Source organism: Apteryx mantelli, chromosome Z, assembly GCF_036417845.1.
Source record: "Apteryx mantelli isolate bAptMan1 chromosome Z, bAptMan1.hap1, whole genome shotgun sequence".
Lineage (NCBI taxonomy): Eukaryota > Metazoa > Chordata > Aves > Apterygiformes > Apterygidae > Apteryx > Apteryx mantelli.
The window spans coordinates 3657759-3677126 of record NC_090020.1 but is presented as its reverse complement, the minus strand read 5'-3'; the positions used below and the strand labels follow the sequence as shown (position 1 = coordinate 3677126).

The 19368-nt window shown below is 35.5% G+C and overlaps 1 long non-coding RNA gene across 1 annotated transcript in view; it reads left to right on the top strand.

The window, feature by feature from the left end:
- LOC136995327 (uncharacterized) overlaps nucleotides 1–19368 on the top strand; it is a 267232-nt gene that overhangs the window by 126624 nt on the left and 121240 nt on the right. The gene's annotated exons all lie outside the window — the stretch shown is intronic.

Genomic DNA, 19368 nt, shown 5'->3' with positions numbered 1-19368 from the left:
TTTACCAGCTTAACTGTCTAGCTTCCTGGTCATACAAAATCTTAACTTCATATTCCCTAAACTTTGATGATCATGCACTGATGTACCTTGGTTCAGGCAATGGAAGCTAACTGCAAATACTCCTGTGGGCTTTATAATACTGTGCTGATTAGCCACAGTTTTTGGAGTTAATTATCCCAGCGTGGTGTCTGAGAAGGCAAGTGACAGCCCCAGGAATAAAGGTAACGAATATATCATGTAAGAACAGAAGAACTCTTCTACACTTTTAGCTGCCATAGTGGAGAGCCAGTAATAAGTATTTCAGAAGGAAAAAATATGCCTCCTTTGTTTTATTTCCTATTTTGAACTGAGACAAAAGCCTTTCTTCTCCCCTCCCCCCTTCATTACTTACATTTTCTGCTAGAAGTTGGCATTTAAGTTGAAAGTAAACTGTTTTTCATCAAGCATTTTAGATTCTACAGTACATTCAGAATCTAATGTAAACTATGTTAGCTATTAGCTCCTTTTAGTATTAAAAATTCTAATACAAGTGCTTTAGTTATTGATTTGCATTTTGAAATCTTTGTCAGTTCTGTGTGGTATGCCTAAGTAATTCTTCATCTGTCCTGCTATTGAAAAAGTAGTAGCTTAGCATATGATTGTTATATGGCCTTTTTTGTATCCCCACATATTCACCCAACATGACTCTAGAGTACTCAGTTATCTTAATCTACTTACCTCAAAATAAGAATCACAGTAGTACCAAAATACCCAGCATCCCAAACCAATATATGTCTGTTTGTCATTCAAGGAGGAAATATAAAAATGACACAAACTATTTCTTCTCTGAGAGAAGAAATCCATTTTCCAGAATTAAAAGAAAAAAAGATTAGTCTAAAGGACAATAAAAGATTAACTGTCTGATGATACTGAGAGTTTGGTTTATAATTACCATTAATGATGGTGGATTTATCCAAATAAGCATTATAAAATTAAAATATTTAGTAATTGATGGTTATTAACAGAAAATAACAGCCCTATGAAATTTATCTGAATGCAGAATTTGATTTCATTACTGATGATAACCATGACTAGTCATGATCACAAACTTGTTTTTTGTTTTTGTATGTATGTTGGATTCCAGAGACCAATATCACCAGTAAGTTTAAAAGAAGTATATTGAGTAATTACAACTGTAGAATCATTCCTGGCCCAAGTTACGTCATTCATAACTTGGATTTTCTCTTCCTAATGAGGTATCTGTAGAATGATAATAAAATTAAGTGACATATCAACTATTTCTTGGTCATCAAAAGCTCCCATGTATGTTTGACTGTAAGGGGAGGTTGTCTGCTGGGAAATTATATTCTGTAGACAGATTATTTTGGTTGTGATAATAGAAGATAAATCAAGGGAAGTAGTAAAGGCAACAAAGGATAGATATAGCTTCGAAACAGTAACAGCTGACCAAAAAAAATACACCTCAAGGATTTAACAAATGGAGAATTAAAAATGAAGGAAGTTTGTTTTATGATAAAATATAGCTTGAATTGTCTGTATGATAACAGAGTAATAGGATGATACCACTGTGGAGAAAAAACAGAAGAGCTGGTTGCATTTTTAATCAATGATTATAATTAAAGCTGCAGGGACATAATGACAATAATTCAGATGTTCTGAGGGGTGTTAGGGAAGTACAGGATTCTTGCTGTTAACTTAATTAATCTTTGTTTCTGGATGCCAGGAGGTTTTCCTGTAACTGAGTTCAAGACAGCTGTTAGCTTTGCATGTTGTAATTATTCATCTTTCTCTTTTTAAGGAGTATCATACATGTGTCCATATTTTGGGAGTTCATAACAATGAATGATGTTCTGATTCAAAATTTTTAGTCTAAGGGATTTTTAATGTTGTATCCATGTCTTTTTTCTGGATTCCTAATCATCTTATGTATTGTCTCATAGGTATTAAAAAATGTGGTATAAGTATAATAGAAAAAAAGCTTCATGCCTGAAATACGATTTATTTTCTTCATTTTTAATATATTCTTTTGTTGCAGTTGCTATTGTTGTAATTTATTCTTTCATCATTGGACCAAGAACTTCATTTTCTCTTTCTGGAATCTCATATTATTTTGCATTATTTTCCTGAACAACTAAAGAAGTGGGAAAGAGAAGCAAAAATGTGGAAGTAACTTTTTCAGTAAGAGGTATAAGCAGCTTGTATGACATTTCACTAGCTTAAGAATAGAAGAATGCCAAATAGTCTTCATATCAAAGAGGTCTTGTCTTTTGACGATGTTCCTAAAATCCTACAATGAAGGATATGTTTTCAGAATATGGTGGAAGCCCTGACTCCGGCAATAATAGAATTATTATTTGTATTTTGTTCCCTGTGGATGTACAGTAGAAAATAACAGATAATAACAACAAAAAAGTATGAAAGATTTAAAAACAAGCATAACAGAAGGTTGTTGTAAAATTATCTTTTTCTGATCTTGTTAAAATGATACATGTGAAATTCAATGTCCCTTTAAATAATAATACTTTCTGCCTGTCTTGTGATCTTTTTCAAATATTTACAATACTTAAATATTTTTATAATTTGATAATATTACAAAAGTTTCAGGCTGTTAAAATTTGCTTATGTAATAGGATTATTGGAGTTTTTTAATTGAAATCAGTGGTGATATCTCACAGTGAGTTTTCTAGCATAGTTTATTGTCAGTTGCATTGATACATCAGAAATACAGGCTTTATTCTTACATTATTTTCCTTTCTGTTCTGCTGTAAGCAGGGATTTAACAGTCTTTCCACATTGGCAAAATTCTTCCTCTGTTTTTTAGTCATTTTCTGCATATTACTGTGGAATAAATTCCATTGTCACTGGTATCTCACTGAAGCAGCAGAGAACAGGAGAGATCTGAACTGAAACTGTAGCCAATTATAAAATGGTATCCCTTTCTTACAGAGACTTCTGAGATTCAAAGATTTTCTCATTTTACACTGTAGTGGACTTTAAGACTTATCAGGATTTTTTTTAATAAAACCTCGACAGAGAGATGTCAGTAGCTAATATTGTTGAAGTCCTGGTGAAAGCTTTTATTTCCATGTTTCGTGTCGGAGTGGGAGACGGACCCGAAGTAACGATGAGTCTCAATGTGAGTATGATCGTTCTCCCTTTATTAGAGCTTACACAGAGTATATATAGACAAGCAATAAGCATGCACTAGCAATAGCTGTATGATTGGTTTACAGCTTCTGTCCACGCGCCTAAAGCGGATATATGATTGGTGCAAAGTTGCTGTTCACGTGGAGGGGCTTGTCGGCCCCCTCCTTGACTTGTTTACCACTACTTGCCTTCCCCTTTTGTAATGGTCTAGGAATGTTCAAGGACAGTTCACATAGCCGTGGGATCCTCCCTCCATCGTGAAGACAGGATTGCTCACTTCTAAGAGATCATGCCCCTTTTCACTTAACCATTCTTCCACAGTTTCATTTTGTTTTGTTTTCCCTCCAAAATAGCTAATCTCACTTTGATTAAAATACTCACCAGAAATTTGGGAATTGGAAGGTAAAATCACTGGTTTCAGTTGTTCAGGACTGGGACTTGCTCTTGGGTCAGGTGCATAACCCAGCACTACAGTGCCCCAAGCTAATAGCCTTTCTGGGTTGGCAAATTCTCCCTTGAGATTTGACAGATGCTGTCTGAGAAGCCATTCTTATTAAATGTTGAATGTGGTATGCTCCTGTGAAATGTTTTGGGGTGTACTTAATCTTCATTTTCCAGAAATTTCACTAGAAAGTTCCCTGTCAGATTGTGCTACCAGTTAAGAAGATGGTTGGTTTTATGTGTTTATACAACAGGTGCTAGTACCAGGACAGGATAATTGTGTTACATAAATATATGTGTATAAGCATCTCTTGAAGTTTCTAACAGTGGTATGGTGTCGCAGAAGTGGATTTCTTCTGTTTGTATGAAGTTGGCCGTTAGACCACATCAGTTTTATATATTTTGGTACTTGTGTTTATATTTTTTGCTGATTTATGTCATGGAATCCTTAGTGAATATGAAGGTAATTTCACCTTGTCGTTGACAAACAGTCAAAAAAATTAGTTAGCCAAAGTGCTTTAAGTAACATATATATCCTGTAGAATTGCCACAGGTTTGAATGTATATTACTGGACAGCAATCTAGTTTGTTAATGGTGGGTAAAATTGCTCCTTTTTTAAAAATATTTGTAAAAACCAATGCAATGCTAAATTATTTAATGGTAATAAGAAATCTCAATAATGTGGTCCCTAGTTATTTAAAAGTTTTTTCCAGCTCCTGGAGGAAACAATTATTCCAGATTATTTACTTAGGAATACTTGTCATACTTGTCATTCACTTAGTGATCTCCAATTTTTTCTGCAAATGTATATTTCATGTCAGTTAGATGCAGACTGCGTCTGCTTAATCATTAATACATCAAAATCAGGGTGGTTTTTTTTTTCCTCTCTAACTTGAATTTTATTTTCAGAATATATTACTATAAATTACTGAAATAAATAAAAATATGGTTTGCTTGAATGTTTTCAAAATGCTTACATGGAGAATTCAAACCTCTGTACAGTGGCATGGCAATCCAAGTATTTTGACATCTGACTAACCAGAAGTAACCAGCTTTAAGGGTGGAAATCTCCATAGTAAATCTATTCCTTTCTTCTGAGGAAGAAGCTCTCATTAGTTCCAGTTGCATCTAGACTCCTGGATTTCCCATATTCAGCCAAATTCAGCTTGTTCAGATGCCACTCTTGGTAGTGCAGGTTGGGTGAGGAAGAGCTGTAAGTACCACAATGCAGCTGTAGAAGTAGGAGTATGCTTTTGCATTTGTACCTGGATTCATTGACTCCAACACCAACCTTCTGGTATGGATTTTCATCTCATCACTAGCAGTTGCTTCTGTTCAGTGGCTGCTTTTATGGGCTGCTCCCCTCAGTCATGGAGAACCCCCCTTCTTTGTAGCCACTGCTGGCAGATCCAACACTTGTGACCACCTCTGTGGGTGTATGACCTGACCTTGCCACGCATCTCTGCCCCTGCACCAGGCTGCTTGTGTGTTGCTAGCCCCACCTCTGTCACCTGCACCCAGTAACCATATAACAGATCAAAGTGATTTTCCCTACCACTTCTCGTAATTGTGCCACAATTTGGGTACTCTTTAAGTTATCAGTTATCCACCAAAACTGTCAACATCATGTTATATAAATTACAAAATTATGAACTTATATTTATAACTTAAACTTAGAGATTTAATTTATTGTGTGGGTGGGAGAAGAAGCTATGGAAAAATTAGGCATATAATTATAACTAGAATTTGTCAGGTCCTTACCACTTAGTTACATGTGCTTCTACACCTGGAATTAATACAAGTCTGTATATTGAGAGAGGGTTACAGTAACATTCTTCTAAGTTAATAGCACTACCAAAATATAGAACTACCAAAATGATCTTTAATTTTGGAGAAGCAATTTTTCATTCATTTTAATCTCATGGTAAGTGCTAGAGAAGCTGCATTTAAACTTTTTTTTTAGTGGTTCTTCAACTGTAACCTGGTTTGAATTCACTGAGATTTAAAGCTTGTTTGCTCTCTGTTACCTAATTATAATGTGCTAGATAATTTGTGATTTCCTTATTTTTCCTAAATACATCAAAAGATGAATTACTGGAGAATATTGCCTGTGAGTATAATGAATTCATGAGCACAGTGAGTGGTTAATAGCTTTACAAATCACACTGAGAAAACCCAGAATTTACTTCAACACCTCATTGGTTATCCTTGCTAAGCCAGCATTTCCCATACTTTTTTTTTTCCTTTGTCAGCTAAACAAGTAACAAAACTATTTGTCTTCTCTATATATTAAAACATGATTTTGGATGGTCTTACTCATTTCTAGAGGAAAACAGATGCCTGGTGCATACATGCTTTAGGATTGGGTCCTGTGTACTATTTACTATATCATCCTTTCTTTTTTTACAAAGCTGCTAGATATCTCTTACAGAAACTTAGAAATGCATTTTCAGCGAATTGGTGTATAGAAAAATGCCAGTATAGTTACTTCCTGTAAAAGAAATATTATAGTGGATGACACAGAGATTTATTAGATTTAATAAATAAAAAGAAAGCAAGCTAATGGACTTTCTGACAGGCTTAATTGATCAGTCTTACCCATATTACTGGCTGTCATCCAGCTGCTAATGGACAGTAGTCCACTCCTACTGCAAAATGAAATGGATTAGTAGAGAAGCTGCCATGTTTTGGTTGTGCAACCAAAACTTGAGTTTTAAAATGCTTTTTAACAAAGTGTGTATATGAGCAGAATTCATGTCACTGGCCCTGAGCAGTGGTCTTGTGATACTATCTTTGTGGTACTCATACAGACATTATGGGGTATTTCACTTACACTGTTCTCATGTTGACTTCATGTCCAGATGCACTACATGCAAATAAGTGTGCAAAAATACAATTGCATTGCTGTAACAGAGTATGAGAACACAGAGAGGTTTAGTCCGCTTTAGTATAAAACCCCTCCTGGTTCTCATTCATTTCAAATTCAATACAGAATTATACAGGTACTCAACAGAATGATACAGAATATAAGCAATCAACACTGCATTGCTCACACGCAGGACAGTAAATATTGCTGCTTTAATCCTCAGCTGCATTTTATTCCCATCCATGCATAGCTTGATACATGCTTTGTTGTTGGTAGATCTTGAAAACATAGTGGGAAAAAAATTATAGAAACAAGCAAGCAGAAGGTAGTACGATAAAGAGGTATATAAAGAGGATATAAAGAAGAATCTAAATGTGCTCTTCTGAAATATTCATGCATGGATCAAGGTCCATTTGGAACAGATGATTGATTGGAAAGACACTGTCTGTGTTTTCTAGCCATTGTTGATTTCAAAAATATAAAGCAAAGTACCTACATTAATTGTAGTTGTATTTTTTTTGTTTTTTTAGCCTCTTTTTATATGTTGATTCAATAACTTAAGGGGATAGAGATGGAAGCTTCAGGAGATATTTAGTATTTTTGCACTGATGATTCACTCAATTCAAGCAAATGAAAATCTTGATAGGTCAGTTCTTAATATATTCAGTAAGAGTTTTTTAGAAAGCTGAATATTTTTAAGAAAAAACAACTTTTCCTCTACGGAAATAAATTTTAGCATATTTTTCAGTGTTATTACTTTCAAGGGGCTTTGTAGAAATAGCTCTGACTTCAGAAGGTCCTGTGAGAAGGAGCTATGAAATGGCCATTCCATATGTATATATTCCCATTAATCTAAAGAGATTTTTTTATTCAGTTAAGAAAACCTCAAAAGAGATTTTTATTCACACATTACAGTGTGAATAGTTCATAGTAAGTAAACATGTTATTAAATATGAGATAAAGTCAAGAAGCAGTAAATAGGCAAGAGGAATAGCCACCATTTTGAGGGATTTACCTGCAGCTTATAGCTCACATTTGACTTTTGAGGGACAGTGCCTTCTAGGAAACAGCAGATGCTATCACATTCCAGCTTCCATTCATTTTGCTGGATGTTCCTGTAAAGTGGATGCATTCGATACAACCACAGAGCACAACCACTTTGAATGGCTGGAAGATGAACGGCTACAAATACGGATGATCATTAAGCAGTTGTTAAGTCTTCATCATAATCTATTTCAGTCCATGATTTCAGACAGGCTGACATACTTTTCTTATTTTGTAACTGTTTAATCTGGATTGCTTTTTCCTGAGAAGTTTGATAGTACAAGCTAGCTTTCTCATATGCAAGTACTCAATTAGATTCTGTATTCAAATAACACGCAAACAAATGCTTAATACTTCTTAGACATATTGTCTAACTGCAATGTCTTGGTTTTAAATGAATCATGTGCTTTACCAAATCAGTGCCAAAACAGGGAGCAGAGGCATGAAGGGTGGGAGGAAGCTGTTCTGTTAGAAGCATATGTTAACTATGTCTTCTTCCATGGTTTTAGGCATGGCTAATAAGCTATGCTATATTCTGAAATAATAAATTTTGATCTTTTTTTGCTTACAGCATGACAAATTTTTGAATTAAACATAATTTATGTAAAATTGTTGCGTGAGGCAAGAAGATGTGGACACTAGATAGACTAGATGGATTGCATTATTAAATCTAGAAAACAGCATTCAATTAAATCAAAATTAACTTTTCAACAAATACGATGATTGCTTACAGAAATGTGATTAACTCATTGCTTGTAAATCTTACTATTGGGAAAAACACTTGTAATACAATTACAGGAAATGAACTGAATTATTGTATACTTATAGGTTTAGAAGCCTAGTGCTTCCTTATAAAGCCAACAAAATTTGTTTGTAATAGGTTCATCTCAAGTATGTAAAAAGATAAAAAAGCAGTAAATAGGCAAGAGGCAGAGCCAACATTCTGAGGTGTTTATATATTATCAAATAATTACCAAAACAAAATCCCTTTTACAAAAAAAAAAAAAAGAAAAGAAAAAAGAACTTTGATTTTGAGTATATATGCCTAAGAGAACAAAAATATTAGGAAAATGTTAGGAAAATCTGGTATGTTAAGAGAAGAAAAATAATTTTCGATAGCTAAATAATTATTAGATTTTTTGTATTTTGGTACTAAAAAAAGTGACTGACTTAGCCGACTGACTTAGCCAACTGATCTCACAATTTAAATCAGTTTTAAAATATGACTTATTAGTTAACTGTTTAAATGTATACTTACACAGGCTTGAAACTGACTGTACCAGTTTACTGTGCACCTGATAGATAGCAATGCATATAGTGTATCTCCATTGAAATTTACAAAGGAGATCTGCATTCATATACCATATATGAACTGAGGTTCATGATAATGACACAAGTTACTATAAATATTTCAAAATATGTACCTTCAGTCAGTAGCCCATTGAAACAATTATGCACCCAGCCAATCCAAGCAAGTATTCCTACCTAAAATTCTACCCAAAGAACAGCTCCTATGATTTATTGAGAAATGTAGGAAGTCCTGATGGCCTTGAGGAACTTTATGTTGAACTCTGGTAATAACATAGAAAGTCAGCCCATCCAGTTCTTTGAGAAAAATGCTGAACCATGGAATTGGGCCCTAAAGTAAATGGGATTGGAAAGAAATTTGGCCATACAAAGAAAGATGGGTTTGCGCTTGCTGTGGTACTAAGCTTTGGTGACAAATGAAGACTCCAAGGCATGAAAGTGAGTATGAGACTGGTGAAGACTGGAGGTCCCACATACAGGGGAACTGGAGAACAGAAGATGCCCCACTTGTAGAACATATGGAGAAGGGATGAGAAATCTGGGTCCCTAATGGTAAGTGCAGGTGAGGAAGAATGGGAAAGGGCAGTTAATTTCGAGGGGTATTGGTCACTGAGAGGAAAGCAAGAGAAGAACTAGAAAAGGAAGAAAGTAGGAGTACTGTAAAGGGAACCATGAGACCCAACAAAAATAGTTTAGTTCCTTTTGTTGTGAAAAGAAAACCGTGATTTTTAAGTTCAAGATTAACTCCATTCTTGTCTCTATGGAGCCCTCACCAGAGCCAGCTGCTAGTGATTGGTTTCTTACTTCACCTGAGGATCCTCTGAGCTTGGCTGAGCTCCAATGCTGCTTGAAGGGAAGGGGCTAATACCCTTCCCCACCTTCCTTGCTCCTTGCCATGCAATTCTCATGGTTCCAGCTCTTGCGCTTGTCTGATTGCATAGTAAACAAGTTTCTGATAAAAAGTTTCCTTTTTTTTTCTTTCTTACTGGGCTAATATTCTGCTGTTACAGTGAGTGGAATTGGCTTTGTGTTTGATTATAATCCTCCAAAACTGCCTCTCAAAAGCAGAGGGAAGAACAGAGGTAAGAGAGTAATTGGACCTTCCCCCTTTCAGGCATGTGTTTAATCCTTCTGAAACCATTCTATGAGACTCCATCCATAGACTAGTGGATGCAGGTGTATGTGTATCAAGAGAGTGTATGTATATCTGAATGCTAGATATACTTCTGTGTGCCTTCTGCGAGCTACAGAAAAGGGCATGTGTTAGCTGCATGAATCAGGTACTTGTGACCTTGGCAGTAGTATTTTCTATCAATTTCCAAGTATAGCTTGGAACAAATGCTGCTTCTAATTGCTTTAAAATACACACAATCTGAAAGGCATGATGAATATCTTTATTTCTCCCAGCAGTGTCATCTACTTTTTTTCTATTTCAACATAAACACTTTTATTTTATAAATTAATCATACATTTGAATTCTGCAACTGTTTTTCCTATATACTTTAAAACATATCTGAAGTAGGAGTAATACAGTTTATCTTGATGTTCAAATAGATAGCTTAGCCCATGTGTTATGGTCAATTTGCTGTTGCCGTTTGCATTCACTCACAGTGGCAGAGCTTTTGTTTTTGAATAGATAAAATAATATCAATCATTCCACTGTTTGCTATTTTTTTGTGAGAAATACCATGAAGATCTACTTAATTTAATTTCCAGTAGAGAGGGACATTGTCAAGGTTGTATAGTTTTGAAATCCTTTGGAAGTTGTTCTGTACTGTATGCATTATTATTTCTTTCACAAGTGATCTCTGAAACACTTATCTTAAGCATCTTATTTCCACTTTTATTACAGGTTCTCCTGAAAACCTCTAAGATGACTGCTATCCTAAATGCTTTTTTTATTATTATTTTAATGACACCTTTTCTAAGTGTACAAAATTTCTTGTGTGTATCACTAGTGGTATAAGTACAAGAGGTAAAAGTCTTTTTTTTAAACTCCTCTTTGTTTTCTCTTTTTTTCTGATTTTGTGTGATTTGTTTATTCTATCACCTAATTCTCTTCATAGTTAAAGGAAGTGTTTTCCTATTCATGCCTTTTTTTTTTTCTGTTTAGAATTGCCTGGAAGAAAAAGCTTTGCAACTGTGTAACTATGGCTAGAGACAGATAATATGTCAAAAGTGATGTAGAGAAAACTTAAGTTCTGCTACAATACACAGCCCTAGAAATTGTGGAGGTGTGGAAGATACTGTTATCAGGACAGCAGGTGAATATACACCTTCGGTGTAAAAAGGCCAGAGGTAGGATGCATGAGGCTAAACTCTCCACAGGTGGCTGTGGTAAAAGCTCTGCGGCAGTAGCCTTAGGGAGTACCAGAAGCAAGCAGAGATAAGAATGACAACCAGGTTTGGTGTTTTCTGAGGCATGTGGTTGAGAATGCTTGAACTGCTTGGAGAAGCAGCTGTAGCTGATTACAGATCTAGGCCAGATGAAAAGGAATTGTGTAATACCATGTGAAGTAAAGGAGGTTTGTGAGGAGTTTTGGGGTTGCTCAGAAAATAGATCTGTACAAGAAAATTCCTGTTCCAGGAAGGATTCTGAACTTGGGATGCAACTTGTGAGATAGTAGCATGCGTATACTAAATGGTAGCATGGGATAAAAAGCACTATTAAACTTTCCAGAAGGTCAAGAAATTAGTTGTGCAACATAGCTTTGTGTATCATGAAAAGATTTATTTTTACTGTTAGTTTAAATCTCTTCTTGGCCTAAAATCTGCTGTAGGCAACCTAGGCAAAAAGAGGAACTAAAGTTTTATATTTCCTTAGCTTTCAATTTTTTTGTTTCTCATCTTAAAGATTTGGACTTGGACAGAAAAATTAGAAAGGAAGAAGAAAATTCCCCCCCCCCCAAAAAAAAAAAGAAGATGGCAGAAGAAACTAAAAAGAAAGGAATGAAAGAAGCAGTGGTTGTGCAAGGACTTTGTCAGCACATCAGCTCTTGCTGACATGTGAGCAAAACTAACTGGGAGTTATAAGCATAATTCAGATTGATTTTTGAATCAGGCCTTTTGTCAAAGAATGTGAGTCCTGAATAAGGTAGCAATTTTATCTCTTGAATTTAGTTCTGGTATATTTTATAGTGTGTTGAGTTTGATGTAGGTTCATTTAGAGGGAACAGTATATTAGCAAGTATATTACTGTTACTGAACCAAATCTAGGTGGCCAAAAAAATGAAAAGAATGAAAAGCAGTTATTCTCAGATTTTTCCAGTTAGCAAGTAGATTGTATGTATATTTTCAAATGGAACACAGAGATAAAAGTTCTAACCCAAATTAATACAACAATTAGCATAGTCTTTAACAATCTGTCATGAAGTGATTTTTCTCTCTCACTTCCAAAAAAGAATTCAAGTGGGGAAAAAAACTGCAGTTGTCAGTAATACTCAGCTCTTATGTCTTCTGTTTTGGACAACAAGATGACCTAGTGAATTTATGAAAGGTTTTAATGTGTCACACACATATCAGCTACCACACTTTCATGTATCAATAGGAAATATAGATATGACATGTTTATAGGGCACCCTCTTCCAGGACATGAAACGTGTATTGCTATAAAATAATGTCTCTAAAATCTTCATATTTTAAATACAGATGCTTTTCAATAGTCATAATAACCATTTTCAGTTAAACCTATTGAAGGCTTATGCAGACCTTGGAACCAAACAGAAATAATAAAATCTGAGTAAATGAAAATATGCCTTATGTATGGAACTTGGTCTTAATAAAGGGAAATTTGGATTATGAAGCTTCTGCAATTCCTATGTAAAATATTTTTGTGGTCAATAGTATTCTGTTTGCAAAGTAAAACATGATAATGGTTAGATTTCTGAAATTATGTATTTATATTCTTTCCTTGCCTAGTCAGTGCTCCACTAGATGAGAGCTTATCTGGAAAAAAAAAAAAAAAAAAGCTTTTCTTTTGTATTTCATAAACCCCACAAAAAGCAATTGTGAAAACTGTAGTAGTTTCACTGGGAGCAGGATTCTTGCAGGGTCTTCATTTGCTGGAGATACTCAGTAATGATACCAGTAAGGGAAATTGTCGGTAGTCACGGAAATAAACCATCCTCTGCTACCAGATGTCGGAGTGGGGGGACGGACCCGGAGTAACGATGAGTCTCAATGTGAGTATGGTCGTTCTCCCTTTATTAGAGCTTACACAGAGTATATATAGACAAGCAATAAGCATGCACTAGCAATAGCTGTATGATTGGTTTACAGCTTCTGTCCACATGCCTAAAGCGGATATATGATTGGTGCAAAGTTGCTGTTCACGTGGAGGGGCTTGTCGGCCCCCTCCTTGACTTGTTTACCACTACTTGCCTTCCCCTTCTGTAATGGTCTAGGAACGCTCAAGGACAGTTCACATAGCCGCAGGGATCCTCCCTCCATCGTGAAGACAGGATTGCTCACTTCTAAGAGATCATGCCCCTTTTCACTTAAGCATTCTTCCACAGGAAATTACTCTCTGTGCTCCTTCCCACAGCATTTTCCATAACTTCAGACTACAAGGCAACAACACAGACACACAAATCTAGGGAGGACAGGGACAGTGGGAACAAACAAAAGGCAATCAAATTTCATTCAAAATTTCCCTGATGAATTTTTTTTTTCTTCTCTCTCTCTCTCTCTCTCTCTTTTCTCTGTATGTGTTCCAGTTTTTGTCAGCATGTTAACCTGGAAAATACTTCTGAAAAGAACTTTTAATTCTCTTTAAAAAGGAGACTGGGACACAATGAGAGACATTTATCTTCCAGGAATGTAATGTTTTGACTGTCAGGGCTAATTACAGACCTTACAATTATAAAATGACCTATGAAAAGAGGAAGGGTACATCTCTGTACTTAATGCTTTTTTTGCCTTTTTGCCTTTTTTTTTTGTCCACTTAATGATGAGGCTTCGCCAAATGGCAGAGCTGATCTAACAAACCACTGCTGTCAAAAGGCCTCTCAGTTCTCTTTCATGTCTCCCATCAACTGCCTTCTGATACAAGTTGCACAATAGTTTTTTTTCCCTTGCAGTGACTTTGGTGTTCTTTTGACTACTAGTGGATTGATTCAGCTTGCTAAACTAGCAGAAAGCTAGTCTGATAAAAGAGGCATATCTCCTTCTGTCAGTTTAGCGAGTTGATTTGGCTCATTCGAGCAGTTAGAGAAGTGCCAGTGCTGATGCATGTGGAATCATGAGGTTTTTGGATGTCCCTTTCACTGTCGCTGAGCAAAGCAGTTATCTCAGGAAAACTTCACTTGTATGTTTTTACTGGGTTTCGTTTATTCTCCTAGAAGTATCTCACAATTTTAGCTTTTTGCAGAAAAGACAAAGTTTTCCTAAAAGTTTTCCATACAGTAAATCACATACTCTACTGTATTCCTAACTACCTGTTGGTTGATTTCCATTTAGCAAAGCAAGTAGGAGCGTACCTCAGAAATAGCAACACAAATTAAATGCTTGGAAAGACTCTTAATTTAATCAGTAAAACAGAAAAGTAGTCTGTACAGTAAAACTAATGTGACTGTAGTTTTTTCTTTACTGTTTTTGTGCAGTTTTTGTTTTTCTACACTTATATTCAGAGTGAATTCTGCCCACCCAGATGGAAATATTGATGTAAATCTTATTACACCCCTGTTGTTATGGTTGAATTGAGGTGGGTCGCACACAAACGTATCCACATCTCATAGTGCTCAGGAGGACAAAGTGACTGAGTTGGTACACCTCACAGCTTCTGTAATTGCAGGCCAACCATAAAGGACACAATAGTATAGATACATATGTGAAAAAGGAAGGTGAAGGGAGTACAGGGAAACAGACAGAATGTGTGAGCCCCTGTTCACGTCCTGGCCCAAAGGCTCAAAGATGGAGTTAAGAGGGCCAAGATGCATAAGTAGTCCACTTTGCAGCTGAGAGCACTGTTATGCTTGTGCTTGAAGGAAATATCATGAAGCATGGGCTGCTGAATTTCTTCTTCCAATCAGTTCCCAGTCTTCTTTGCCTTGCAGCTGCAGGTGAATTAATATTGTCTTTTCAATCTGGTCTTCTTCTTTTCTATTCCTTTTTAAATTTTTGCCATTTGCTTCAACTGTATCCCATAGAAAGAACTGAAGACACCTTAAGATGGTAATGAGTCAACACATTATAGTATCTGTCATGCTCCTTTACTGCTATGAAGAAAATAAAAATTTAAGAAAATATTTTCCATGTTGCTCATTTTCAGTAAAGTGAAGAAAGATTATTTTTTATTCACATGACAAGCTCAACAGTGTATTTAGGAATAGTTTAGTAAAATTTCCAGTAATTTTTATGGACATGCAGTTTTACTGGTCATGATAACACAATGGCTTTTATTTCTATTTTAGCTAGGAATGGATTATATTCAAAGAAACAGAACATTAGATTGGAAATTATTAAATTATAAGCAAGATGAGTATTAAGTCTTTTTTAATTTGTGTCTCTAAAAGGACCATCATGTTCTAAACATACCAGGATGTGGCCTTAAAAATGTATACATATGCATAACAATTGCGCCAATATCATCAGTCCTCCCTTCCCTCCCTACTAGATTTGCTAGTTTTCAAAAGAGGAGTGAAATGCATTGCAGAATGTTAGGCTTGCTGCACCACTTTAAGCTGTTTGAACAGAGGTTTTATTTATTTATTTATGCTCTCTTTGTTTAAACTATATAGTAATTTTTTACAGCTGAAACTTCACCAGGACTCTGAATGCTAAATAATAAATATTGTTCTTCAGTGGAGCTACAGCGATATGACTGGTGGCTAAATACTTAGCACAGATACAGGTTTCAATTTATTGATTCCTTGAAGGGAAGGGTTTGGTTTGGTTTGTTTTTTTAGCACATGCAGCAAGATACCGGGACTTGAGGATGTTTAACACTGAGTTGAGCTCCTCAGGAGAGGGCTTGGAAGATGTAGTCTGACATTCACCTGGCATAGAGCAACTGCAGCCTGATACTGAATGGAGTAAAAGTACTGCTTTTGCCTCAAGGTATTCGTGGCTTCCTCACCTCTGTGTCAGGTCAAACAACTGCAGAATGCTTGCAGAGAGCATCTGATGGGTGCATCTGCAGAGTGAGTTAATGCAGTAAGCTAAAGTAGGAGCCTCTCTTACCTTGGAGTTATAGGGTCCAACCCCACCAGAACTTGATAAAATCATCCTTTGTCACTCTCACTGGTGGGCTGGTAGGATAATGCTGTGAAGGTTCAAGAGAATAACATTATACAAAAAACAAGAATAGTATATGTTATTACATATATATTTATCAAGAAATCAAAAGCAAAATAAAATATTTCATTCTTACATGTTGGGAAACAGAAAAGGTGGCCATAATCTTGCATCCTTCTTTTTTACACTCCCCTTTTTTCTCATGCCTGTACCTGGGAGCTTGGGAATAGCTGGTGAAATCTCCACTAAGAGCTACAGTGCAGGAACATGTACTTTAAGAATTAAGAACTTTATAATGTGTTTAAGCATTAGTGAAGATATATGTGTATATCTATGGAAACTTGTTATAATGACACATAAGAGGTTGTTACAAAATGGGAGGTGAGATAGCTCCTAGCCCACAGTTGCACTGGCTTAGGTATCACATCAGACTGTGCCATAAGAAATACTTTTTTTTTTTTTTTGGGGGGGGGGGGTGATAATCATAATGAAAGTATTTGTCTAGTAAGGGAAAAGCTTTGCCTCAATCTTGTGCAACAGGGTAACGAACACTTCTTTGCTGATTTCATTTTTCTCTGTTATAATCAACAGCCTGAGTGTCATAAGAGCTGCAGAGTAATGGATCTGGTCCCTATCAGTTATTGTGAAAGAATGAAATTATGTCCAGTAATGGATTCCAGTCTTGACCTGTTATCTGACTCCCTTTTTCTACATTTTCTTCTAACAGCTAAGCTGCAAAAAGCAATTTCAGCACAGGGAAGACTGAATCATGTTCCAACATACACTAAGTTCATTGTTTTACCTTATTATCACTTATGTGATAGCAATATGATAGGTTGACAATAAGATGTTACATGGACAGAGGGAAAGAAGCAGGTAAAATGGGAAAAATATTTGCCTTGTATTTGCTCATTAACATAGAACTATTTTTTTATTATTTTATATCTTCGTCCATGTTTAGGCAGAGTGTTTGTTTCAGTTTTATTATGGTCAGTGTTGCAAATGGAATCTATGAATATATAGTGCCATAAAATTAGAGTAACTACTAGAATGACAACAGTATAACATGAATACCAGAGTGATTAATCAGATTCCGCATTCAAGGTCCAGTTTCTTCTAATTGCCACTTAGGGTTGTTTTCATACATATTAAAAGCAATTGCTTATCCATAACAACATCTGTGAATCCAGTTAAGAATTCACTATAGCAGCTTTAATGATTCCTGAATACCCCTTTATAACAAATCTTTGCAACTGGTAATTGATAACATTGATATGGCCTAAGGTTCTAAGATGTAGAATATTCTATTCCAACAATGCATACTGCCACATTAAGGCTTATCTTTCCAAATGAGGTAATCCTTTACCTGATAAGGAGATCAGGAATGAATTTTGCTGTCCTCAGTATGGATCAGATTTATTGTTTCTTTTGTGAGGAAACTGAAGGTTCAACATTAGCAGCAAAGACTGGCCTTATAGCACAGTTTGTAACCTTTCACTGAGATTTATCAGCTGTCCATCTGTTTCTTCCCGTAATATCTGTTTATCCAGGAATTTTAAGGTTGTCTTTGTTTTACAATGTTAGCTACAATAGAGCTACTGTGAATAGTATTGCTCTCCATTGTTATTAGCAGTTAATTACAATAGAGTAGTTGCACTATTTACACAGAATTTAGGAAGCAGAGATCATCTTACTGTTGGCTTATTCTTCTCTTCTCTTTGTTAAATGTTTACTGTCATGGATTAATAAGGAATGCGTTACAGTCTGTTAATTCCGGCAGTTCATATATACTGAGAATGCTTGGCTTGGCTTCCCAGATTTCCAACTCATTTCACTTAATTTATTTGCTTTCATTAATCTTTTGCATGATTCTGTGATCAACCACATGGCAATTACTAACACTGATTGAACACATAGTTGAAAGCAAAATTTACATTAAGTTGAAAAGAGGAAAAGTTCAGTCTGATTTAGGCTTCTTTTTTAAACTTACTTGATGGATTCATTGATAGCAAAATTTTCTCATTTTTAGATATTCACTACTTAGTGAAAACTAGTTGTTTCTCTCTATTACATTAAAAATAACATGTCCCCTTACACTTTTCCTAGGCCACTTAAGATTTCTCTTCAATAAGAAAAGTCTCAGTCCTCTTCACCTTTCCTCTAATTTATATTCTTTGGGCCCGGCAAAAACTCTGTTTCTTTGTTCAGAATCCTTTTCGTAAACAGCACCTTTCTTATCGTAGGGAAATGTCTTATGCAGTAACGTTATCACTTCTATCTTTTATATTTAGTTTCTGTGGTAATACAACCCAACATCTTATTCTTTTTGTTGTACATGCACACGGAGCACCTGCTTTCAATGGTGTTTTCACAGTAACCGTATAACTTATCGTGTTGATTGTTTTATTCAACACATTATTCTTAGATTGACTATGTTCATAAGTTGTGTAAGAAAACCTAAACAAACCACTGATGTATAAAAGTTTAAACTTTGTGATTGATAACGATAGTTTATTTTCTAAAAGGCTATGCCACACAACTTTGTTATTGAATCCTGTTGCAGTTCATTGCAGGGAGGAGGTCATTCAGTGAAAAACTCTTTTAGACAAAATGAGATTAAAGTCAGAGGTAGACATAGAAACAAAAGAATCCTCTGAATAAAGGATGTATCATAGTTACTGCTTTCTGGTAAGTGTATGATACTGTAAGGACTGCAGAATGTGATCAGCTAGTTAACAGGTTGACTCCAGTGGCCTTACTGAAATTCTTCATTGAGCCATGAACAGAATTCCTGTGTTTGGGACACAATTTAATAATTGCTTAATAAATGCTTGCCAAATTCCTTCAGCCAAAACAGCACATCATGCCCAGGAAAAGGAATAGAATGTCCAAAAATACGACAAAGCATCTTCTGACATTGTGTAACAAGGATAAGCCACGGCCTGAGTGAGCTTATTCCAGTTCAGAAGAGAAAGATATCTCATTTTAAGTTCAGTACTCTTAAAAATTCTGGACAAAACCAAAAGGCTGGCAAGCCAAATGATCATGAAGAAGATTTCAATTTGAGCAGAATTCTAGAAGTTTCTGAAATGATTTGAAAACTGACAATTTTAATATACAGAAATACAATAATGAAAATAAGGCTCAGTCTTTCCAAAATGCTATTGTTGAATATAAACTAAAAACAGGAGGGGAAAAAAAAAAAAAAGAACAGCACATAGAGGGAAGAACTGCTTAGTTATGATGGGGATCAAAAATTCTAATCCAAAGGCTACATTTGAAGAAAAAGAAGAAAGATCATTTCTTCAAGCCTTGAATGTTCAGCTAG